Genomic DNA, 21,992 nt, shown 5'->3' with positions numbered 1-21,992 from the left:
TAAAATATGTTCCACATAGAGGGCCTGCGGGGTAATATTCTCTTACCTCGATGTTAAGTGCCTACAAATTAGCAGATTCGATCATGGCATAGTCAAAATGTACTTTTCTACTTTGGCGGAATTGGGAGTAACGCGCTAGATGGCGGCTGTGTGCAACTACCTAGTGCTGGGGTCCCCGGGAAAAGAAAGCGACTATATGACCATATACGCAGACTGCAGTATTGCGCTGGAATGTGGCCGTATGCAACTTCCTAGTGCTAGGGCCCCCGGGAAAAGAAAGCGACTATATGACCATATACGCAGACTGCAGTATTGCGCTGGAATGTGGCCGTATGCAACTTCCTAGTGCTAGGGCCCCCGGGAAAAGAAAACGACTATATGACCATATACGCAGACTGGAGTAACGAGCTAGATGGCGGCTGTATGCAACTACCTAGTGCTAGGGCCCCCGGGACAAGAAAGCGACTATATGACCATATACGCAGACTGGAGTAATGCGCAAGATGGCGGCTGTGTGCAAATTCCTAAATTCCGAATATTTTCATGCAAACATCTATTAATGTGCCTCCTCCTCCTCCTTATCTACTAGGGGCCGATGCCTTTCGATGTTAGGCCCTTTTGAACAAGCATCATCCTCATTCTCCTTATCTAGTTTCTATCGTCAGGTACCCCTTCCCTCCTCCTCGTTATTAGTCGCAGTTTTACAGATAGATAAGACAGTTGTTACTGCCGGTTGCAGTGTAGAACTGTACATCTTATCTACCTAAGTGTGCACATTAATAGTAAAACATCTATTATGTTCATGTGCGATCCTTGTAGTGTGAGTTTTTCAAGACTTGACAATCTTCAACGACATAAAGCTGTAAAGCATTACTTCGGAATATTTACATTCAACAGGCGTGATTGTCTTCCGCCTACTAACTTTGTTTTATGCAGCCCAAGAAACGTGTAAAATGTCGTAAGGTCGATATTATACATCGGTGCCCGGCTCCATGTCCAAATGTTTAACGTGCTGACCTTTGGCCGCAGGGGTCCCGGGTTCGATTCCCGGACGAGTCAAGATTTCTAACCATAATTGGTTAAAACCGCTGGCACGGAGGCTGGGTGTATGTGTCGTCTTCATCCTCATTTCATTCACATCATGACGCGCGGGTCGCCTACGGGTGTCAAATCTAACGACCTGCATCTGGCGAGCCGAACTTCTCCTCGACCATTCCAGACACTAAAAACCATACGCCATTTCATTTCTATACTGTCATCCTTTGTTATACTAATGCCCCGAATATACCTGGGGGTTCGCCCTTTTTCTCTAGTCCTTCCATACTTCTGTAATGAAAATGGGGTAAATAAATAATACTAATAACAAGTTCAGCATGCAAGCGATTATGACCACAGCCGACAGTATCTATCCGTGTACAGGTTACTATAGTGAACGAGTGCAGCAGTGACGTACACAAGGGACAATGGGTGCTGCCTTACCAATAAGTATCATGAGTAAAGATCTTAAAATGTTTCTAAAGAGAAATCACGCACCCAGAAATATGAAGTGGGCCTAGGTGGTTTCCGTAAAGTCCTCAGGACACGCGAGGCCTTGCTAAGGATTCAGCCAAACATTCTGAACACAGTAGGATCTTCCATTCGTCAAAAAGCTGTTTGAGAACGGCTATCTGTATTCTGAGCAAATCTTCAAAAAGCGGAAGCTGGAAAGGTAATGGCAGCCTGAGGTACGCAGGTGACAACGTCTTCTTGGCTGACAATACTGAATGATTTCAGCATCTGGCAGACACAATTGTTGAAGACGGAGATAAACTTGGAATCAAAATTAACACCGACAGGACAAAGGTGATGGCCCTTACTAGAGCCCGTTACAAGCGCATTCTTATAAACAAGTTAAACAGTACACTAGCTTCAGTACCTTGGCATCTGGATTAGTAAGGACTTGAAAATGAATTTAGAGATCCACGTAAAAGTAGAAATGGCTCCTGCTAGCTTTCGGTAAATGAGGAATCTACAGTTTTCAGGTCAACATTACTGTGGGGGAGTGCAAAATGGGTGAATTCAGGATAACTTATTCACACGTTGGAAGGTACGGACTTGAATATAGCTAGAAGGATTTGCTGGGTAAAATCAGGCGGAAACAATGGCAGGAAGGTATTCCGAATGAGAACATAAAGGCTAAGTTATGAACGAAATCAATGGAAGAGCAAAAACTGTGAGTCGAATAGAGGAGGAAAATAATGGACTCGGCCAGGGAGGGTAACAGGAGTAGGGCGACGAGAGATAGACTCAGTTTATTATAAGACAGGGGCGTATATTAGGGGGGCCCAGCGGGCTTGGCCCCCCCCCCCCAAAATAATGAATAAGCCTTGAAGAACTGGACTAAAATGATGGGAATTTTCGATTGTTGTTGAGATACCGAGCCTACAGTAGACACAATATTCTTAAAGACCAATTAATGACCAGTGGTGGGAAGACGATGTACACACGTTCTTTCATTCAAAACGAACTTATTAACACATTCGGTCACTTAATGCAATCAAAAACTGTAGAAAATGTCAGATAGTCTGTTTTTGATTCCGTTTTAGCAGATGAAACCACTAAAATCAGCCAAATCGAACAGTTTTCTCTCTGTGTACGTTAGGTAGAGGACCAAGCCTTCAAAATCAGAGAAGATTTTCTGACATTCGTCCCCGTTTTTGACGTCACTGGAGCAGGTTTGGCCAACACAATGTTGGAGACCTTGTCAACATTAGGGTTAGACCTAAACAAAATGAGAGGCCAAGGGTTCGATGGTGCTGCCACGATGAGCGGGCAATTCAGAGGAGTACAAGCTTCCATCAGAGAAAAGCTACCGTTAGCTCTGTATACACATTGTTCTTCACACACTCTAAATTTATGTTTGTCAGATGCGAGAAAAATACCTTCTATAAGAAACTGTATGGGAGTCATAAAATAAGTCTGTGGATTCTTTCATATGTCAGCCAAAAGAACCAAAATATTGAAATCAATGATTTCTGAATGTTGTCCAGAACAAAAGAAAAAGAAACTTATTTCAATGTGCGAAACCCGATGGGTAGAAAGGCACGACTCGGTAATTTTATTTAAACACATTTTGGAGCCTATATTTCTCTCCCTTTGCAATATAGAAGAGGAATTAAATGATTCAGCAACTAAGGCTCACACTCTAAGTAGTGATATTAGTCAATTTGCATTTCTTGTTAATCTGTTTGTTTTGAGGCGGATGCTATCAACCACGCATAACTTATCTGAGCAGTTTCAAAACAAAAATATAGATATTCCACAGGCCTTGACTAACGTCACAAGTGTCTTCCACCTTCCATCGAAGGAGAGGGCAAATGCTGATGAATCATTTAAAGCCTTGTATACTCAAGTAAAGTCATTTGCTGCCAAACTTGACATTAAAGAAGAGATTCCAAGAATTTGCCGCCTTCAAACAGCACGTAGAAACGTCCTCTACACCACAGAAGAATAATAATATCGAGTGCCATACCTGGACGATTTTTGTAATTCACTAAAAGTACGCTTCGAATCTCACAAGGAAACAGTTGCATCCTTACAAAACATCCTTCCACAATTGTGTATCATAACAGATTTCGGTTCACTGGAGGTTGCTTTTGTTTCTACGAAGAAGATATGTCACATAAAGAGATTGTGCAAAGTGAGTTGTGGAAAGAAAAGTGGAGTCAGGAAAATCTTTCAAATCTTCCAAAAACGGCTGTAAGATCTCTAGAAAAATGGGACAAGACTTTCTTCCCCAACATTTTTACCCTTCTCAAATTACTCGCAGTTCTTCCTGTTTCTATCGCAACCGTAGAAAGAACTTTATCTAGCCTAAGGAGACTGAAGACTTACATAAGGAAGAGCACATCTGAAAGTAGGCTTAACGGGCTTGCTTTACTCTCTATCCACAGAGACCTAATAGTGACGAAGAAGTTCTTGATAAGTTTTAATTACCTATACCAAGAAACCTGGACTTCGTTTTGTAACCATTGGTGTACTGTATGTATGTACCGGTATGTATGTATGTATGTATGTATGTATCAGCCCAAATCAATGTTTCCTTTTTCCTTTCTGAAGTGTTTGAAGTCGTCTGACCTCTTAAAATTACTTAACCTAACCTTACATTAAACTTGGCCCCTCCCAAAAATATATTCTATATTCGCCACTGTTATAAGAACTGTTAGCTGACAGCGCTCGGTTCCTCCGTCCGCCCTCTATATTTTTAGTTAGGTTGCTCTGCAAATGTTTGTTTTCTTACTAAGCTTCTAAATTGTGTATTGTCTTGAGTGGTTTTCTCGGTAACACCAATTTCTCGTAGATCTCGGTTTATTCCCACTAACTAATTGTTACATATTTTCAGAGATATTGCTAGATTTTGAAGTTTCTTTGCTAACCTGTTGTTATCCATTCTGTAAAATTTTGATCGCCTTTCCCTAATTTTATCTACGATTTTTAAAATTTAGTGATTTGATAAATTTCCCGTCGTTTCTTTTACATTCAAATTTCATTCTCATTCTTTGGTCCTAGATTTTTCCTCTATTTTTTCCGGTGTTTTATGTTTGTGACCTGCCGGGTGGATGACGGTGTTGTAGTGTGGTAATTTTGTATTTCTTCTGTCCCAGGTGATGTTACAAGCAGTTCCTCTTTGGTTCGCTTTTTGATTGTTCCTGCTGCCTGAATAATTTCGAATATATACTTCCATTTACCTACTTGGAAGAGTTTTCCGAAGTTAGTGATTAATGATAGATGGTCGTTTGTCGAATCTTGATTTAGTTTTATATATTAGGCCTTTTCAAATACAATTTGGGATACGATTTTTGCATCTTCTCTATGGATTGGATTGCTTCTTGTCTGTTGCCCGAAACGACTGCAAGGTCATCTGCAAAATCAAAGCAATCATTGTGAATGTCGTTTTCAAGAAGTCTGCCAATATTTATCAACGTTAATTTCCTTATTCCATTCATGAATCACGTTTTTCAGAAACCAGATTGGATAGTAGTGGAGATAACCCATCTCCTTGTCGGACACCGGTTGTTATTTCGAATGGTAAAGAAATTTCTGCCATAAATGTAATTTTGGATTTTGGATTGGTTTGAGTTCATTTATTTTTCCTGTCGACTTGGGATTCTTCTATAGTGTTGAATAGTGTCTATCTATGGAATGATATGCCTTATTATTATTAATATATTTTTAGACCAAAGGTCTAAATTTGTATTTTGTGCCTGATACTGAATATTCTTCGATTTCTAGCTAACTGATATAATTTGTGTCCAGGAAATGTAAGTGACTTATTTTAGGGTGTAAGACACTGTCTGCCGTGTATAACCAAGTCGTAGACAAAATTATAAACTGAAACATTTTCATCGTAACGAAACACATTCTTCAATTAATTAGTAGCCATGGTACACTTTGGGTTTGGAACTCATTCTACCATCAGCTCTGAGTGTCCTGGCAACAACCTGGATTTGATACTATGATTCCACAAATTAGCCGCCATGTGTTACCGCGGTACTCTTTTTTCTACCTACAAAATATAACCGTATATTCCTGTTGTAGTATTTCACAGTTACGTAGCGTATATAGAAGATCTGGTCATGACAATGGATAACTTTCTTCTTTTATGAAGCCACTTTCATTTGGATACTGCTACCGCTACTTATTATTCAGGTTCATCACCGACACCTACGTGGTCGATATTATAACATCTTTCTCCAATGAGAAACCGTTGGGTCGTTTACCTCGCAACATTCATCCGGTTTTAAGTTCTTTCCTCCTTGACTGGATAGCACGTTGTAGATGATAACAGAGAGTGTCGGCTGGAAAAGTCTCACTTTCCTGTCAAGAATTAATTGAGCAACTATCCTTTCTCAACTGCCATGGTCGTTGACCTTTAAGCATGAAGGACACTTCCGTAAACGTACTTGCTGAAGGATGTGGGAGAACAAGAAGTAACAAGTGCAGTCCAGTACAATGGAAAGGTTCTGCAACTCCCTGTAACGTGGTGAAATTACGGAGCAAGTGGCTGTGAGGTTTGAGTCACGTATTAGGGAGATAGTGGATTTGAACCCCACTGTCAGCAGCGTTGAAGGTGGTAACGTATTTTCCCATTTTCACGCAGGCAAATGTTGGGGCTGTACCTTAAGGCCAAGGTCATTTCCTTCCTACTCCTAGCCCTTTCCTGTCCCATCATCGCTATTCGTGTCGTAAAGCAAATTGCCAAAAATAAGTCGTGAAATTCGAGGATGATAACCGGGGCCGGGATTTAAGATGAACATTTCTCAGATCTCTCATGAGTTATATCCTCCTAATTGGACGAGAATTTCGAAGTAAAAGAAAATTGAACACAATGTAATGTCATACAATTCTCAGTTACACTCAGTTTACACTCAACTGTGATATTGCAGTACTTCTTCTTCTTCTTCTTCTTCTCCTTCTTCTTCTTCTTCTTGATCTGTTTGACCTCCAGCGTCGGTTTTTCCCTCGGACTCAGCGTGCGATCCCGCCTCAAGGGTAGTGTCCTGGAGTTTCAGACTCTGGGTCGGGGGATACAACTCGGGAGAATGACCAGTACCTCGCTCAGGCGGCCTCACCTGCTATGCTGAATAGGGCCCTGGTGGAAGTTTGGAAGGGATAGACAAGGAAGAAGGAAGGAAGCGGCCGTGGCCTTAAGTTAGGTAGGAAAAGTAGGAAAGTAGGAAAACACGGAAAACAACGTCCGGGTTGGCTGAGGAGGGACTCGAAGGCCCCTCTACTCAGTTGACCACCCGAGGCTGAGTGGACCCGGTTCCAGCACTCGTACCACTTTTCGAATTTCGCGGCAGAGCCGGGAATCGAACCCCACCCTCTGGGGTTAGCAGCTAACAACACTAACCACTACACCACAGAAGTAGTATAATTGGACAGTTCGGCAGCCTCCTCCTCCTCCCCCCGAAGAGCCCACCCAGGGGCCCACTCCACCTCCTCCCGGGAGCCTTCCCAGGGGCCTGCTCCTCCTCCCGCGGGAAATTTGAATTGGTAAACAAAGCCACGTGATTTTTGACAGACAACAACGCATCGCTAACCTCAGTACTGCCATCTTGACGGACCTAAACCTTAGTGGTACCAACTTAACATAACTAGCGCGAGAATTGAATCGGTAAACAAATCCACGTGCTTTTTTGACAGCCACGTGCTTTTTTGACAGCTATCATCGACAACAACTTATCGCAAACCTCAGTACTACCATCTTGACGGACCTAAACTTTAGTGGTACCAACTTAACCTAACTAGCGTGAGATTTGAATCGGTAAACAAATCCACGTACTTTTTTGACAGCCGTCATCCGCTATCTTTAATGAAGAGAACAGCGTGCTGCCCTCTTTAGCTAAATACCTTTGACATGTGGTGGCGGATAATTTGAAAAATGCTTTTTGACAGCAGTCATCTTTAATCGACAGAGCACCGTGCTGCACTCTGGTGGCAGGCAATTCCACGTGACAGCAGCCATCTTTAATGAAGAGAGCACAGTGCTTCACTCTTTAGCTGAAATATGGTGGCGGCAAATTGAAAAATTTTACTCGCTCTTGTTTGGACACAAACCCACGGCTTTTTTGACAGCTGTCATCCGCCATCTTTAATCAAGAGAGCACAGTGCTGCAATCTTTAGTTGAAATGTGGTGGCGGCAAATTCCACGTGCTCTTGTTTGGAAACAATGTCACATGCTTTTTTGACAGCTACCATCCGCCATCTTTAATCAAGAGAGCACAGTGCTTCACTCTTTAGTTGAAATGTGGTGGCGGCAATTTGAAAAATTCTACTCGCTCTTGTTTGGAAACAAACCCACGTGCTTTTTTGACAGCTGTCATCAGTAGTATAGGCGTAGGTATGGGACAGACAATAAAGCGTGGTTAAAAGTAACCATTAAATTGCCTTCTAAAATTATGGTTAAAGTGACCTTTACATGTTTTAAACAGTTATCTGATAGTGTTATGGTTTAAGTGACCATTAAACATTTTTCAAAAGTATTATGGATTAACCCAACCATAAAACAGTAATTAAAATTATGGAAAAACTTAACTACAAATCCCAATGAAAATTACGTATAAAATTATGGTTTATATCAGCTATAAAAGACTATAAAAATTATGGTTAAAATAAACCTTACAAATTCCAAAAATTTTCAACTAAAATATGGTTGAATTTATCTATAAAACGTGGCAACAATTGTTTACAATTTTTATGGTTAATTTCAAACATAAAAAGTAATGGAAAGTATGATCAAAACCATCCATAAAAATTAGAGTTAAAATGTAATACAAATTATGGATAAACTACCCATAAAATTTCTAACGATTTTTAAAATATTATGGTTAAAAAGTAACCACAAAACGGGCTCTATAATGTAATTAAAATGTTATGGCTAAAATAATGGTTAAAATTGACTATAAAAGTGATCAAAATTAACTATGCACACATTAAAAAATAATGGCTAAAATCAAGGCAAACATTTTAATGACTTTTAAAAGAATTATGGTTAAAACACGGGTGTAAATTCTAACGACTTTTTAAAAAGAATAATGCTTAAAATTACCAGTGACTTTTTAATGGAATAAGTATTTATATACTTTAAAATAAAGGTTAAAACATGGGTGCAAAAAGCTATAAAATAATGTGTACACTACTACATTTAGTATCCCCAAGGAAGTGTATCAATTATTTTGTCTTCTTCTTTTAGGATCATACGCTTGTCGTAGTCGACTTTAAATTCTTTGGCAATATTTTTATTTACAAGGCTATTTGTTTTCTTATCTCTAGTTATTAGTTTGTTATTAATGATAACTTTGTCCGTAGAACTATGTACTAATTCTGTCATTGTTTTCATGTTTAGTTTTTCGGAATTTTCGAAGTTGAGAGTAAATCCTTTAATCTTGGTTGTTTGTTTACCTTTATATGTTTCGTACGCATAACTCTTTGGACCTGTGCTTATCCATTCAGTAACATAATCATCTTTACCGAGCTCATCAGTCCATTCACCAAGCATACATCCAGTCGGTACCGTATTTGTTCCGTCATCTATGTACACTACACTATCTGTGTCATAGTACACTACTTTATCGCCTAGTCTATCTAGCATGTCGTATAACCTTATTCTAGCATTAGAAGTGGTGAAGGCTGCTACAAATATGTTGGTACTTGTACTATCTTCTACGTAATAATTATTATAGTTGTATGTTACCTCAATTATTTCCTCATTGATGTACATTACATTAGTTATTTCTATCTCATCGTCTAGTAGTAATTCGTACCACCGTTTAGGGTTGTCGATGAACTCTGTTTGTGACATGTTTTGCCTCTGACCAAATTTACCCCAAAGGGAATTTAAACAGATTTTGGCTACAGCTCGCTTGCCAGGATTGGGGTTAATTTTATTAATGTCAAGATTGATACCTTGCTGTTCTTTGATTACCCTCGCGTATTCTTCTTTAGATTTGTAATTACCCTCCCAAGGACTGGTTTCTAATTTGATCTTCATAAAAGTTTTAATGTAGTCTTTGAACATATTATTACTTTTCTCTTTAAATTGCCATACTTCGTAAATTTCTTGTATTTTGTAGCCTTTCTCAATAGCCTTATTAAGCTTAATTGTAGTCCAAGTTCCAAGTAGCATCCTCTCTTTATCACTATGGTTACAACTACCTGCCTTTTCTTGTGCACACTTTGCACACAAAGTAAACATTAACTTATCTAGCTTCACAGGGAGTACAGGATGATAAAGACCTTTTGGAGGAAGCACCTTACATTTAACTAAGCCAAACCATTTCTTATTGTATTTTTCTGGCGAAAATATTTTAGTAGGGTGACCTACAGGGTAGTAGTCATAAAACATAACTGTTGGGTACAAACTGCATATATCTATATATCTTAGCTTCTTTCCAGAAACTTTTAGTTTAGCCGCATTAGTCCTGCCGCCGAAGAATGCATCCCTGGGATTTAGTGGCTCTACCACTTCTACAACATTTATAGTTTTATCTAGGCTCCTTTTGTAGTCTTTAGAATTCTTCCACCTACAGCTCCACATTTCGACAACATTGTAGCCAGCATCTCTCAGAGTTTGTGTTCGCTCTATAGTTCTTGTAAGCAAGTCGTCCATAGATTGATTGTTGACATTATTGATAGTATCGCAGCTGTAACAGTCGGGACATCCATGCCAGAAACAACCATGATACTGGTACACGGTTTTATTAGTTTCACAATACCCATCTACCTTTGCTCCACATATAGTTACCTCCCCACTATTTAACGCGTGTTGAACACCCTTGAACGTATTTAACCATGCTATGGACTCTTTACTGAACATTTCTTTCTTTTGCTCTTTGACTACAGCAATCGTATTTTTCTGAAGGAATGTTGACCTGAAGATAGCCATACAAACACTAGCTATAGTTATGTATTGGAAGGGATCTATATTTGCTATTTCTAAAAATGACTGCCTAAAGGCAAGGCAACCTCGTCGTAGTATATCGACATCTGAATGACAGTACTCAGCTAATTCCTTTTTAAAGTCAAACACGTAGTTTTCTTTCACCCTTTCAGCGTGCCATTCTAAGAATGTTTTTCTAGCATCAGGTTTCATAGTATTTACACCATAGTATTTAGTAGCTGGAATGGGTCCTACGTAATTTTGATTTTCAGCCTTATTGAAGAAGTGTGGGAAGTACCCCTTTTTAAGTTCTTCTAACCCAAATGTTTTAGGAAAGGCTGCTAGACTTCCTTGGATAAAGTTTATACTGTCAATTATTCTGAGCCTTAGGATAGGTATTTTGAGCTCCATAATCTTAGTCCCTTGGTAAATAGTTTTAATCTTAATACTATTATTGACGCAATATTGTAAAATAAAATAAGCATCGTAACCTTTTGCGTTGTGCGCTATACACGTATAACCTTTGTGGTTGTCTGATATCAGCCATTGACAAAATTCATCATTTTTAAGAAAAGATCGTCTATCACCTTTAAAGTCATAAACAGATACAAAATTCGGCGTGTGTACTCCGGTATCCTGTACAGCTTCGTAATCGAAAAAGTAGTATTTTTCCGTGTAAGTACACCTTTTGTTAGGCTTCTCTGCTTTTCTATTGCAAATACATTCTTCTATACAGTATCCCCCACGGTTTTTCCTACCTTGCATATAACATTCATGCGTAGTTGTCTTTACGATTTTATGACAGTTCCAACATTCCGAGTACCCACACCAGTGCTTTTTACTTCTTTCACATATCTTATTACACTTTTTGCACTTGTAAGCTACCTCGCACACTCGCTCGTGGTTATCAATACAGTCCTTACCAATACAGTATCTGTTGCACTTTGTACAGTATACTCGGGGTCGCATACCTTCTGGGCAATTATGTTTTGGGCACAAACACAAATTACACACATTTTTTTTTATCTTTGTTACACGAATGTTTGTCTAAGTGATCGTAAGGTACATCACATTTTTTGCAGTAATATGAACTTCCCTAAAAACCTCGTATATTATTAATGGTATCATAATGGTTGGCGTGCAAATACAAATAAATTGTTATCGCGTCATTTACACCTGAGGAATCGATTACCTTGTTAAAATGGGCAGCCGAAACAACCTTAATCCGAATATCTAAAAGGTGTGCAACGTCTTTAATATCGCTTAAACTAAACCCATCTTCACAGTTTATCCCGAATCTTGTGCATAACTCTTTTGCTAATTCTTCTTGCAGACCCCGTCCTTTCCTAATGTAGGAAATTTCATTATCTGTTAATTTCCTGCCTAGTATATTCCTAGTTTCATAGGTTAATGCGGTAATTATTGCTCTTGGCCCGCAAAGGTTATCGGTGTTGGTTATTTTGTTTATGCTTCTTTTAGCTATAACATCTTTAGCAATATTGACTATTTTCTTACCCTTTGCTCCTTTGCCTCTGGGAATTTTGTAGACTTCGAAGTGAAAAGTGGTATTGTTGATATCTACATTTTCGTTGGATGTTATTATTCTTTCGATCTGGTCAAGTAGATGTGAGGCATTGACTTTAATTTTCCTTTTTGACGAAATCATGTGGTTAAAATTTTCATTTTCAGCAACTACTTTCATTTTATCACCTTGCTTAAAATCAGTTAGTTTTCTTACTTCCTTTATGGCTGCGTACACACCTTTTCTGACGGCTTTCATTTGTTCTACTGGTTTTCCTTGCAAATCTTTTATGTGTATAGTATATGCTGTCTGCCATACGTTAAACTTTTTGATTAGCACAGTACGATCACCTTGATGAATTTCGAAAGGTGACTTTTTAGCTACTGTTTTATTAAATATCTGTTTCTTAAAAGGAAAAATTTGACCTAATTTTTGCTTTTCTATTCTTTTTGTGTTGACTTTACTTTTTGTAGCAGGCTGGTTTACTTCGAACAGGTCTTCAGCAAATCCAAAATGCCTGATTTTGTCTAAGCGCTCCTTTTCTGCCGTTATTAAATTTAGCAACCCTTTTTTTGAATGTATTACTGAGTAACCTTTAATTTTATTTTCCCTCGCAACCTGTTTTAATTCCCGAACGCTTTTTTTAGACAGCTCTGATTCTTGGTAAGTAAGCAAAACACTATCTTCAGCATTACTTGAAGCACTGTTTACAGCTTCAAGAAGAGCAGCCTTTTTCATCTTGTATACTCCTTTTAGTTTGAGTTCCTTTGCTAGAACCCTTAGTTCTTTTACTGTTGCGCCGCTTTGGCGCTTATTATTTTGTTTTGAATCCATTTATTATATAAATTATTTTAATTATAAATTTCATTTTTTAAAAATAATTATAAGACATAACGTTTCCGATCTTGAAAGAGAAATTATAGTAAAATATTTATCTAAATAAATGAACAGAATAATTACATGTTTTATCCTCTCAGTGATTCTAGCGAAAGCTGAGTTGCACACACTGTCTACGCAAAATCAAACTCTACTAGGGATACAATATTTGCATGACTATGGGTATTTAACTGTAGATAATAACGATATTTCAGAAGTAAATATAACAACATACCAAAATGCCCTTAAATTGTTTCAAGAGTACTACAATCTCGATGTTACTGGTGTGCTGGATGAAGCAACGCTAGAGTTAATAAACACTCCTAGGTGCGAAGTTCTAGATGATGAAATTTATTTTAGTACGAACAAGTACAAATGGACTAACAAAAATATAAAATGGCATTTTGCTTTCGCGAACTCAGAAAGGCTAGAACTAGCTAGGACCGCGTTTGAAACGTGGGGGAAGGAGAGTGATCTTACGTTTGAAAATGATATTCAGAACACGGACATAATTATTTCTTATAAACGAGGAAAGCCGCACAGGAACCAAAAAATAGGAGGATTTTGTACATCAAAATTAGATGGTAGAGGAGGAGTGTTAGCCCATGCCTCTTATCCGAACAGTTTTAATTCGCCCGTTGAAATCCATATCGATCAAGATGAATACTGGTATTATAATATTGACGATAAAACGCCAGAAAACCAAGTAAATTTCTTTTCAGTTCTTTTACACGAAATTGGACATGCCTTAGGGATATCTCACTCAAATAATCAAGATGCTATTATGTACGCATATAATAAGAATCAAATACAATTAAATCAAGATGACATTCTTGCTATTCAGAGTTTGTATGGAAAGCCTTCAAAGGAAGAACGTAACAATACGCGTGATGAACGGCCTAAAACAAACCCAACGCCTGGTTCTCCTCAAGAGGTACCTGATTTGTGCGATTTAAATAACGTCAACACATTTCTTATCGTTAACCAGTTATTGTATATATTTTATGGAAGATGGCTTTGGATTTCAGACCTCCATAATTCAACATCATATAAAAATACACGCCCTCAGCTCATTACAGACTGGTTGACATTTTTGCCTCAGGATTTTAAAACGATTTCATCCGTTTACCAGAGACCTTCTGGTGAGATAGTTATTATTGTTGATAACAAAATATACATGATTAATTACCCTAACTTAGTGTTGGTACGAGATTATCCAGTATCCCTATCAGAGTGGAACATGAGTCCGAATACAATAATTCATGCGGTAGTAAACACTTATTCAGGCTACACTTACATTTTTTACAATGACGCGTTCTTTACGGAAATAGATGAATGCAGCTTTAAACCAAAGCAACACGGAATAATATCAAGAAAATTTCCTGGTTTGCCACCTGCAATGGATTCGGCATTTCGATATATTAATGGGATGCTCTATTTCTTTAAAGACACTCAAGTATATCAATACAATGAATTTACGAATTCTCTGGTTAAAGCTGAAAAATTTGATCTCTCAATGATTGGCATAAACTGTCCGAAGAGATCTTCTTCGTTCTTAGATGTAATAAAGAGTCTGAAAAATACTGTAGCTCTACTAGAGGAAATGAAATAATTAATTAATTAATAATTAATTAAAATATTTTTAATTTATACATTTTTGAGTTAATAAATGGAAAAGAATCAATTTCTCGAGAAGCTCAACAGCATCAACGAACAAAAGACGTTTAAGAAGCTTAGTGAGTTAGAAATAGGGAAAGATTATCTCATAACGGATGTAGAAGGTATAAATACAAAATACGGATATAAAACTTTTCTAGAACTTGATAGTGAATTTAAGGTTATATTGCCTGACAAATACAAAAAGGTGCTAAGCTGGGGAGAGGAAAAACAGAGAATGATAGGGTTGAAAATGGTGTACAACGGCACAAAAGAAGTTAATGGTTGCAACAAAGCACACAATATTGAATTCTCTTAATATCCTAACACCCCAGCCTACTAAGTTATTTTTATGCTTACTAAAAGCATAAAAATAATAGTTACTAACTACTAGAATCAACGTAAAATTAAAGCTTTCATCGTAGCTTTATAAAAATTGTAACAGCAATCTATGTCATCACCATTAAGTTCAAAAAGATAATCTACACTGTCCTCAGACAATTGATTTATAAATGCGTCTACATCTTCGGTAGGATGCACTAAAAACAGGAAGAAAGAAAGAGTTATTCGTTTTACTCGAGCGTCCATTTATTAATTCTAACAATTAATTAATAATTAATTTAAAAATTAATTTTATAATATAACATTTTCTTTATCAATCCAGCTGTTGTGAGAATGATCAAAACCCAACCACTTAACATACACCAGATTTCCTTTCTTTCTTAAAACCTTTTCAACAAGGTAGATATTTGGATACTTTGTTTTTTGTAATTCTTGCTCATAAAAGTTACCCTTAATTACCTCATTACTTAAATCCTTCAATTTGTAAGTAATTGGATCAGACAATACTACTTCCTTTATTTCAAATATTTCACTCGACCAATTACCTGTGTAACCCTTTTCGAATATACCTTTTAGCTTACTAATCCTTACTTTATCGCCAACCTTAAATTTTGATCTTTCAGCGGATCCTAATTGTGGATTGTAAATAGCTTTTAGCAATTGTTTTTCATTGTCTTCGCTTACGTCTTTTGGCTTTATTTTTATGGTTGTGTGCGTCGTATTATTGTAACTATGAATTAACCTCGGTAAAATGCTAATCCAGCGGTAGTTCCCTTGAATATCAAACTGTTTCCACATTTTTTCTTTTAAAGTCCTATTAAATCGTTCTACAACTGAAGCCTTTACTTCTGTTAAAGTAGAATAATGATTGATATTAAATGTTTTCATTAACTCTCTAAAATCTTTATTGTAAAACTCTTTACCGTTGTCTGTTTGAAGATTTTTTGGCTTTCTGTCCTTTAAAATACTCTCAAACGCTTCAGCAACGGTGTGCCCTGCTTTATCCTTAACTGGTACTCCCCAGGCATACTTTGAAAATACATCGATTACTGTTAACAAATACTTATAGCCTTTATTAAGCTTCGATATCCCCTTTATTTTTCCAGAGTCCATTTCTACCAAATCAGCTTGCCAAATGTCATCAATCCCATGAGTTGTGACCTTCCTTCTTGGAAAATGTTTCCTCATGGGTTTATGAATTTCGTCTATAATTTCCTCCCGAATGCTGATAGGTGACTTTTTTTTTCAAACCTGCTTTTCTTACTCCCGCACTCTGAACATAATCCTTCGATTCTAGTTCGTCCATTTTTAGTCGTAAGGGTGTGAGGATGCAGTGTTTGAGTAAACGTTTTGCACTTTAAACACCAAACGTGATTATTCATTTATTAATTAATTTATTAATTTAAATTTTTTAAATTTAAAATGTGTAGCCTTAATTCTACGGGTTTCAATTATTTAATTAATTAATTAATTAATCAAGACTAGGTGTGTTTTTAATGGATAATATTTCCATTAAAAACTAAGTTACCTTCAACCGTATAGTCTATTCAACCAATTCATCAGGATCGGGTTCAATTGCATCAAGCATTACTTCACCAAACATAGTAATATGAACACTTAACGGATTTTCGCTGTTTAATTTAAAGCATAGAGTATCGCCAAAATTTGCGCGGAAGGGTTTGCTAGTATCCACCTTAACTTTAGTTTCTAAATTTGATAGAGGAACTAAGTAAACATCTAATATAGTTTTAATAGCATCACCTGTATACGGAATAATATGTTTACTACTATTTATGGCACGAATAAATATTTTCCTAATCGTTGTAGCATATGTAAAGGTGTGCTTAACTTTATCTTTCCCTGTGAAAAGTTCCTTCTGCAATACTATCTTATCGTACACCTTTCTTTCTAAATTTCCAACCTTTTCTACTAATTCCTCTGTTTGTCCAAGAGTAGCAGCTGAATATTCAGTGAACAACTTTTCTATTTCTTCTTTCGTGAAATAGTTACCCTTTAACAACCCGACGGATTTTTGTAATTGTTCGTCTAAATAATGCTTATTAACTGCATCTTTATTGTCGACTGGATCTTCAATGTTCGCTATCCTTTTACTACGAAAATTAATCCAGGTTTTTGAAGTATAAAAAATGTCATCAATGCTTTTGTTTAAAGACTTAATTAGCCTTGAAATTCTTTTTTCTAACTCAGTAGGAGTAATAGCCTTAGTACTTGTTCCGATTGAACTACTCTCTCCCTTTTTAATTTTATTTCCGAATATATCCATTTATTATATCTAAGACATCGTTAAAATTAGCGGGTGTAGGGAAACTCCAATTAGAGAACAACTTTAAAACAACGACACATAAATGACCACACACGTATTCATCAAAATTTTGAATTCTTTCTGCGTTGTAGAAAAGGTTGCTAGTTCCTAAATAATTAACTAGTTTTACAGGAATATTTCCGCCATAGGAATCAAAGACAAATTTATTGTTACCTTTCTTAAAGTAACAAATCCAATGAGTACCTGTGTGGTCTGACGTATCTAAGTTTACAATTCCTGATTCAGTTCTTTTAGGGGTTAATGGTAGCTCATCAATCATGTATACTCCCCTAAAGTTATCGATTTTTAATTCTTTTACTAACTTGTGTATGTCAAAATTCGTTAAAGGGTGGTCATATTTTAAGATCATTTCCTTCACATCTACATTGTTAATTTTTTCACGTTTTTTTTTGGTACCACTACCTTTCTTTTCAATCGCGAGGTTGTGCCTCTTTTGTTCTGCTAATTCAGCATCTTCCTTTTGCTTTTTATGAACTGCAGTTGTAATCGCTGCGGCACCACCAGCTAGTGAGCCAATAGCACCCAGTGCGGCTAATATCAGTGGCAAAATTCCTCCTTCGTGTTTACTTAGCCCTGAACCTTCTTTCTTTTTCCGAAGGTACTCAAATATTTTCTTTACTATTGGAATAGACAAACTTATAAGTAAGCTGCTACCTTTTTTAATTTTCCTTAATTTCTGCTTCTTTTGTGTTTCTGTTAGGTACTCGTCAAGATAGCCATGCGCTTTCAAGTCTTCGTTTGAGAGCTTTATTTTAACAGCTTTGGGTTTTGTATTTCCACTTGGAAAAACGTTATAATCAATACTAAATCCTTTCATTTATTAATTTAATTTTTTTGAAATTAAAATAAATTATGAAATAATTTTAAAAATATTTTAATGCGTACCCGACAAAATATTTTAATGCGTACCCGGCAAAATATTTTAATGCGTATACACGCATTAAAATGTAAGCAGGGTTAACGTCAGAGACCCCAACCATTGTCATCAACGTCTAGCCCCATCCCTAATTTTCTTTTTCCGTACATAATTCCAGCAACAGCAGTAGCCGCTAGTCTTTCATTTAAGGTCGCATCTTTACTAAATATTCTCTCTTTTGCTGCTTTTTGTAATTCCTTATCTGCTTGATGACGGTGCTCTAAATCTTTATAATCTCTGTATGCTATGTCGTGATATTTACAGGCTTCGTCTAAAGGATTAGTTCCCTGAACACCTTCAGCTAGTTGTTTATCTAATGGATTTCCTGGACAACAAAAATTAAATCCTGGTAGCGTTAAGTCAATATTGTTTTCACCTATCTTATTAATCATCCAATTAACTAATCCTTTTCCATGTTTTTCTGATTCCCAAAACGTATGAGGAATGTTATTTAAAAATCTAATTAGGTATGGAATACCTTTAGGATTATTAATAATAAAATCATTAAACTTACTTGTAAGCATCTTCGATATCCCGACTTTTTCATTGTAATAGTTCTCGTTCCCAGCATTTTCTTCGCCATGTATTACCATTAACCTGTCTATTAATTCTCTTACATCGTTCATCCACACATATTCTACTGGCTGCTTAGAATACCTTTTAACAAACCCTGTGCCAGATTTCGGTGGAGTAGTTAATGATGCTGATCTCTCACTACGCTTTCCCGAGAACCATATGTCCTTTATCAACATGTTATACTTTTTTCCAACACTACTTTTTGGTTTAGGATTATTTGGATCATTGTTTTGATGTATTGCATTTGTCATTTTTAAGATATCCTCATAATGATTAAGGTCTTCATTTGTATATTCATTATCGTTAGGCATATCATTTAGGGTTAAAAATTTCATTAAGCCTTTAGTAGCTTTAAAGTGCTTACCCTTTATTATTATGTCATCACCCCTGAACTCCACTTTTGAGTCACCAATATAATAATCAAGAAAATGTTTATCGTATCGCAAGCCAAATTTAGGATCATCGGTTCTAGGTAAATATTTTGATATTACAGGACCTAAGTGAACTGTTGAATAATCCGTTATCTCCAGCCTCTCCGAGTTCGTACCTCCCTCGCTACCTTTTCCAGTCTCTTGATTTAAATTCTCCTTTTCTTTTTGTAGCTGAGATTCTAAATTTTTTCTCGCACTTCTAGCTGATTTTAAAGCAGTTTTCTGCTCATCACTGACATCGTACTCGTCTATAAAATAAGAGTCATCAGAATCTGGAATGCTGGGAGTCGAGGGAAACTCATCTCTACATTTACTTCTGTAAGGAATTAATTGCTTCTCTACCTCTCTATTCTCTTCTATAGCCTTAATTACGTTTTCACCTATGTAATCTAACTTATTTCCTAAAACACTAACAGCATCAACAACGGGTTGATCTTCTTTCTTATACTTCTCATATTCTGTTATAGGCTGCTTCTTCCATCGTCGAAATTCCTCTTTCATTTCTTCAAACTTCTTCCTGTTCCTTCTACCTTCCTTCACCTTCTTTTTAGCAACTTCAGGGTTATACTTTGCGAACATCTTTATTAATTGTAACATATCACTATTTCAGGCATTACCCCGACGCTGGACGTTAACGTTGGACGTTGACGTCCGAGGTATGAATGTTAGACGTTAACGTAAGACGTTGACGTTGACGTTGACGTTAACATCTAACGTTAACGCTGGACGTTAACGTCCGAGGTATGAATGTTAGACGTTAACATAGGACGTTAACGCTTGACGTTGACGCTAGTACTACCAAATAACGTTGATTTTATCTTGATTCTCTACATTCAGCGTTAGCGTTACTTAGTGACACTGAGAAACGTTTTAATTTTATTCCGATATTTACCACCATTAGCTTTGCGATTCATATCAATAGTTATAAAACCAAAATCCTCGTTCCAACAATTACTACAAATATCCCTAAAGTCTTCAAATTTCATATCCCCGCCTACAAATTCTTGATAAATATGATTTAGATTGGTACTATCTTGCCTGAATATGTTCAAGAAATTCAAGTTATCACGAACTAATTGCTTTGGTATTTTTGAATACGTTTGAGCTAAATAAAAGCAGTCAATTCCTTTATGCCTCCCCCGGGTAAAATATTCTCTAACTATGTCTTGATTTTCCAGTATAAAATCGTCGAAAATTACAACAGAGTTGTCCTCACACTCATCCAGAGGTATTATGCTTCCATCGTCACTAATAAATTGCGCAATCGACTTTCCTACCTTTTCTTCAATTTTGTTACATTGTTTTATAAACTGTTGATACTTTGGTTGATCTAAACTTTTAGAGAAAATATAAAGTTTATTTATTTTATCCCAGTTTAACCATCCGGGTGCCAAAATATAATTATCAATCATTAAGGTTGTTTTTCCAGAATTGCTAGGGCCGATGATAGCACAACGAATTGAATTAGGTAATAACTTTCCATGTTTGTTCTTTACTTGTTTTTCAATAATTCTTATTTTTGGGTCCCAATCTACACTCCCTTTACTCATTTATATAGTTAATTAGTTAATTAATAAATTTTTCTAAATTTATTTATTTATAAATTAATAAATGAAAAGAATTTTTGAACTAAGCGGTAAAACTTCGATTTTAGAGAAAAGGTTAAATGTTCCATTGCGGGATGAATTCAAAAGAGTTGGATTAACTGGGTTTTACTCGACATTCCTAACCCCAAATATTACAACAAAAAATAATAAAGTACACTATGAAAAAGTATCAGGTACGATAACTGAAATGTTTATTCCACCAGGTCAATATAATGTAGAAAATTTACAAAAGGCTATTCAAAGTCAAGAACCTAAGATAAGTATTGAACAAAATAAAATTCTAAACAGATTAGAAATAACTAGTGATTATAAAATTTATTTTGATAAAGAAGAAAGTATTGGTTCAGTTTTAGGTTTCAATAATCAAATTGTAGAACCAAAACACAAAACACTTGCTCGCGACTTACCAAAAATAATTCCGTTCGAAATGATTAAAATTCATTTTAACTATGCAGATGGAATGTTTGTAAAAGATTCTGAGCACTTCCACCGAGAAACAAATATTATTGCTTCTTTCAAACCTGATTTAATATTTGGTACTCCAATAATTTATGAACCAAATTACCCTTTGTTTTGTCTAATGCACGAGAGCATTAAAATTCAGAAATTGAAAGTTACTGTAACAGATGAGAATGACGAACTGATAGATTTTAACGGCGCAACAGTTACTGTAATTTTAGAGATGAGTTAATTTTTTCTTTAAATTAATTAATTAATAAATGAACAAAGTAGAAAGTTACCAGTGGCAGTCTTTTCCTGTTAATGAAAAGACCAAGAATAATTTAAATTTGCCTAACAAAGACGTAGAAATAGACGTTAAAGTAGGTGATGGCTGGATTGACAATAATGCCTATTTGTATATGACATTCGATGCAACTCATGCTAATGGAACTGATTACACTAATTATGAGGGTAAGTCAAATGTAAAGCTAATTGATAATTTTCTCACTAACCTGTGGGACACAATAACTGTAAAAAAGCGAGGATACACCATCTGCCGGATTGATCATCCAAATATTTCTTCAACGGTTCTGTACCGCCTAACTTCCACTCAAAATGATAATTTAATGTATGAAGGAAATTTCATTAATAATGGTAAACTTCAGAAGAAATCAAATGAGGTCTTGTACCCCTTAAAACTTCTAGGTGGATTTTTTAAGGATTACCGCGAAATTATGTGGGAAGGAGATCTAACTGTTACTTTTACTTGGAGCCAAAATGCAAAGGATGCTTTGTATAGATGGTTTAGTAAGAATGCAGCCGGGGAGGATATCGCTGGAAGTCGGCCTGAAGAAGGAAAA

This window comes from Anabrus simplex, chromosome 2, assembly GCF_040414725.1.
Source record: "Anabrus simplex isolate iqAnaSimp1 chromosome 2, ASM4041472v1, whole genome shotgun sequence".
Lineage (NCBI taxonomy): Eukaryota > Metazoa > Arthropoda > Insecta > Orthoptera > Tettigoniidae > Anabrus > Anabrus simplex.
Note: the sequence above shows the minus strand (reverse complement) of the source record.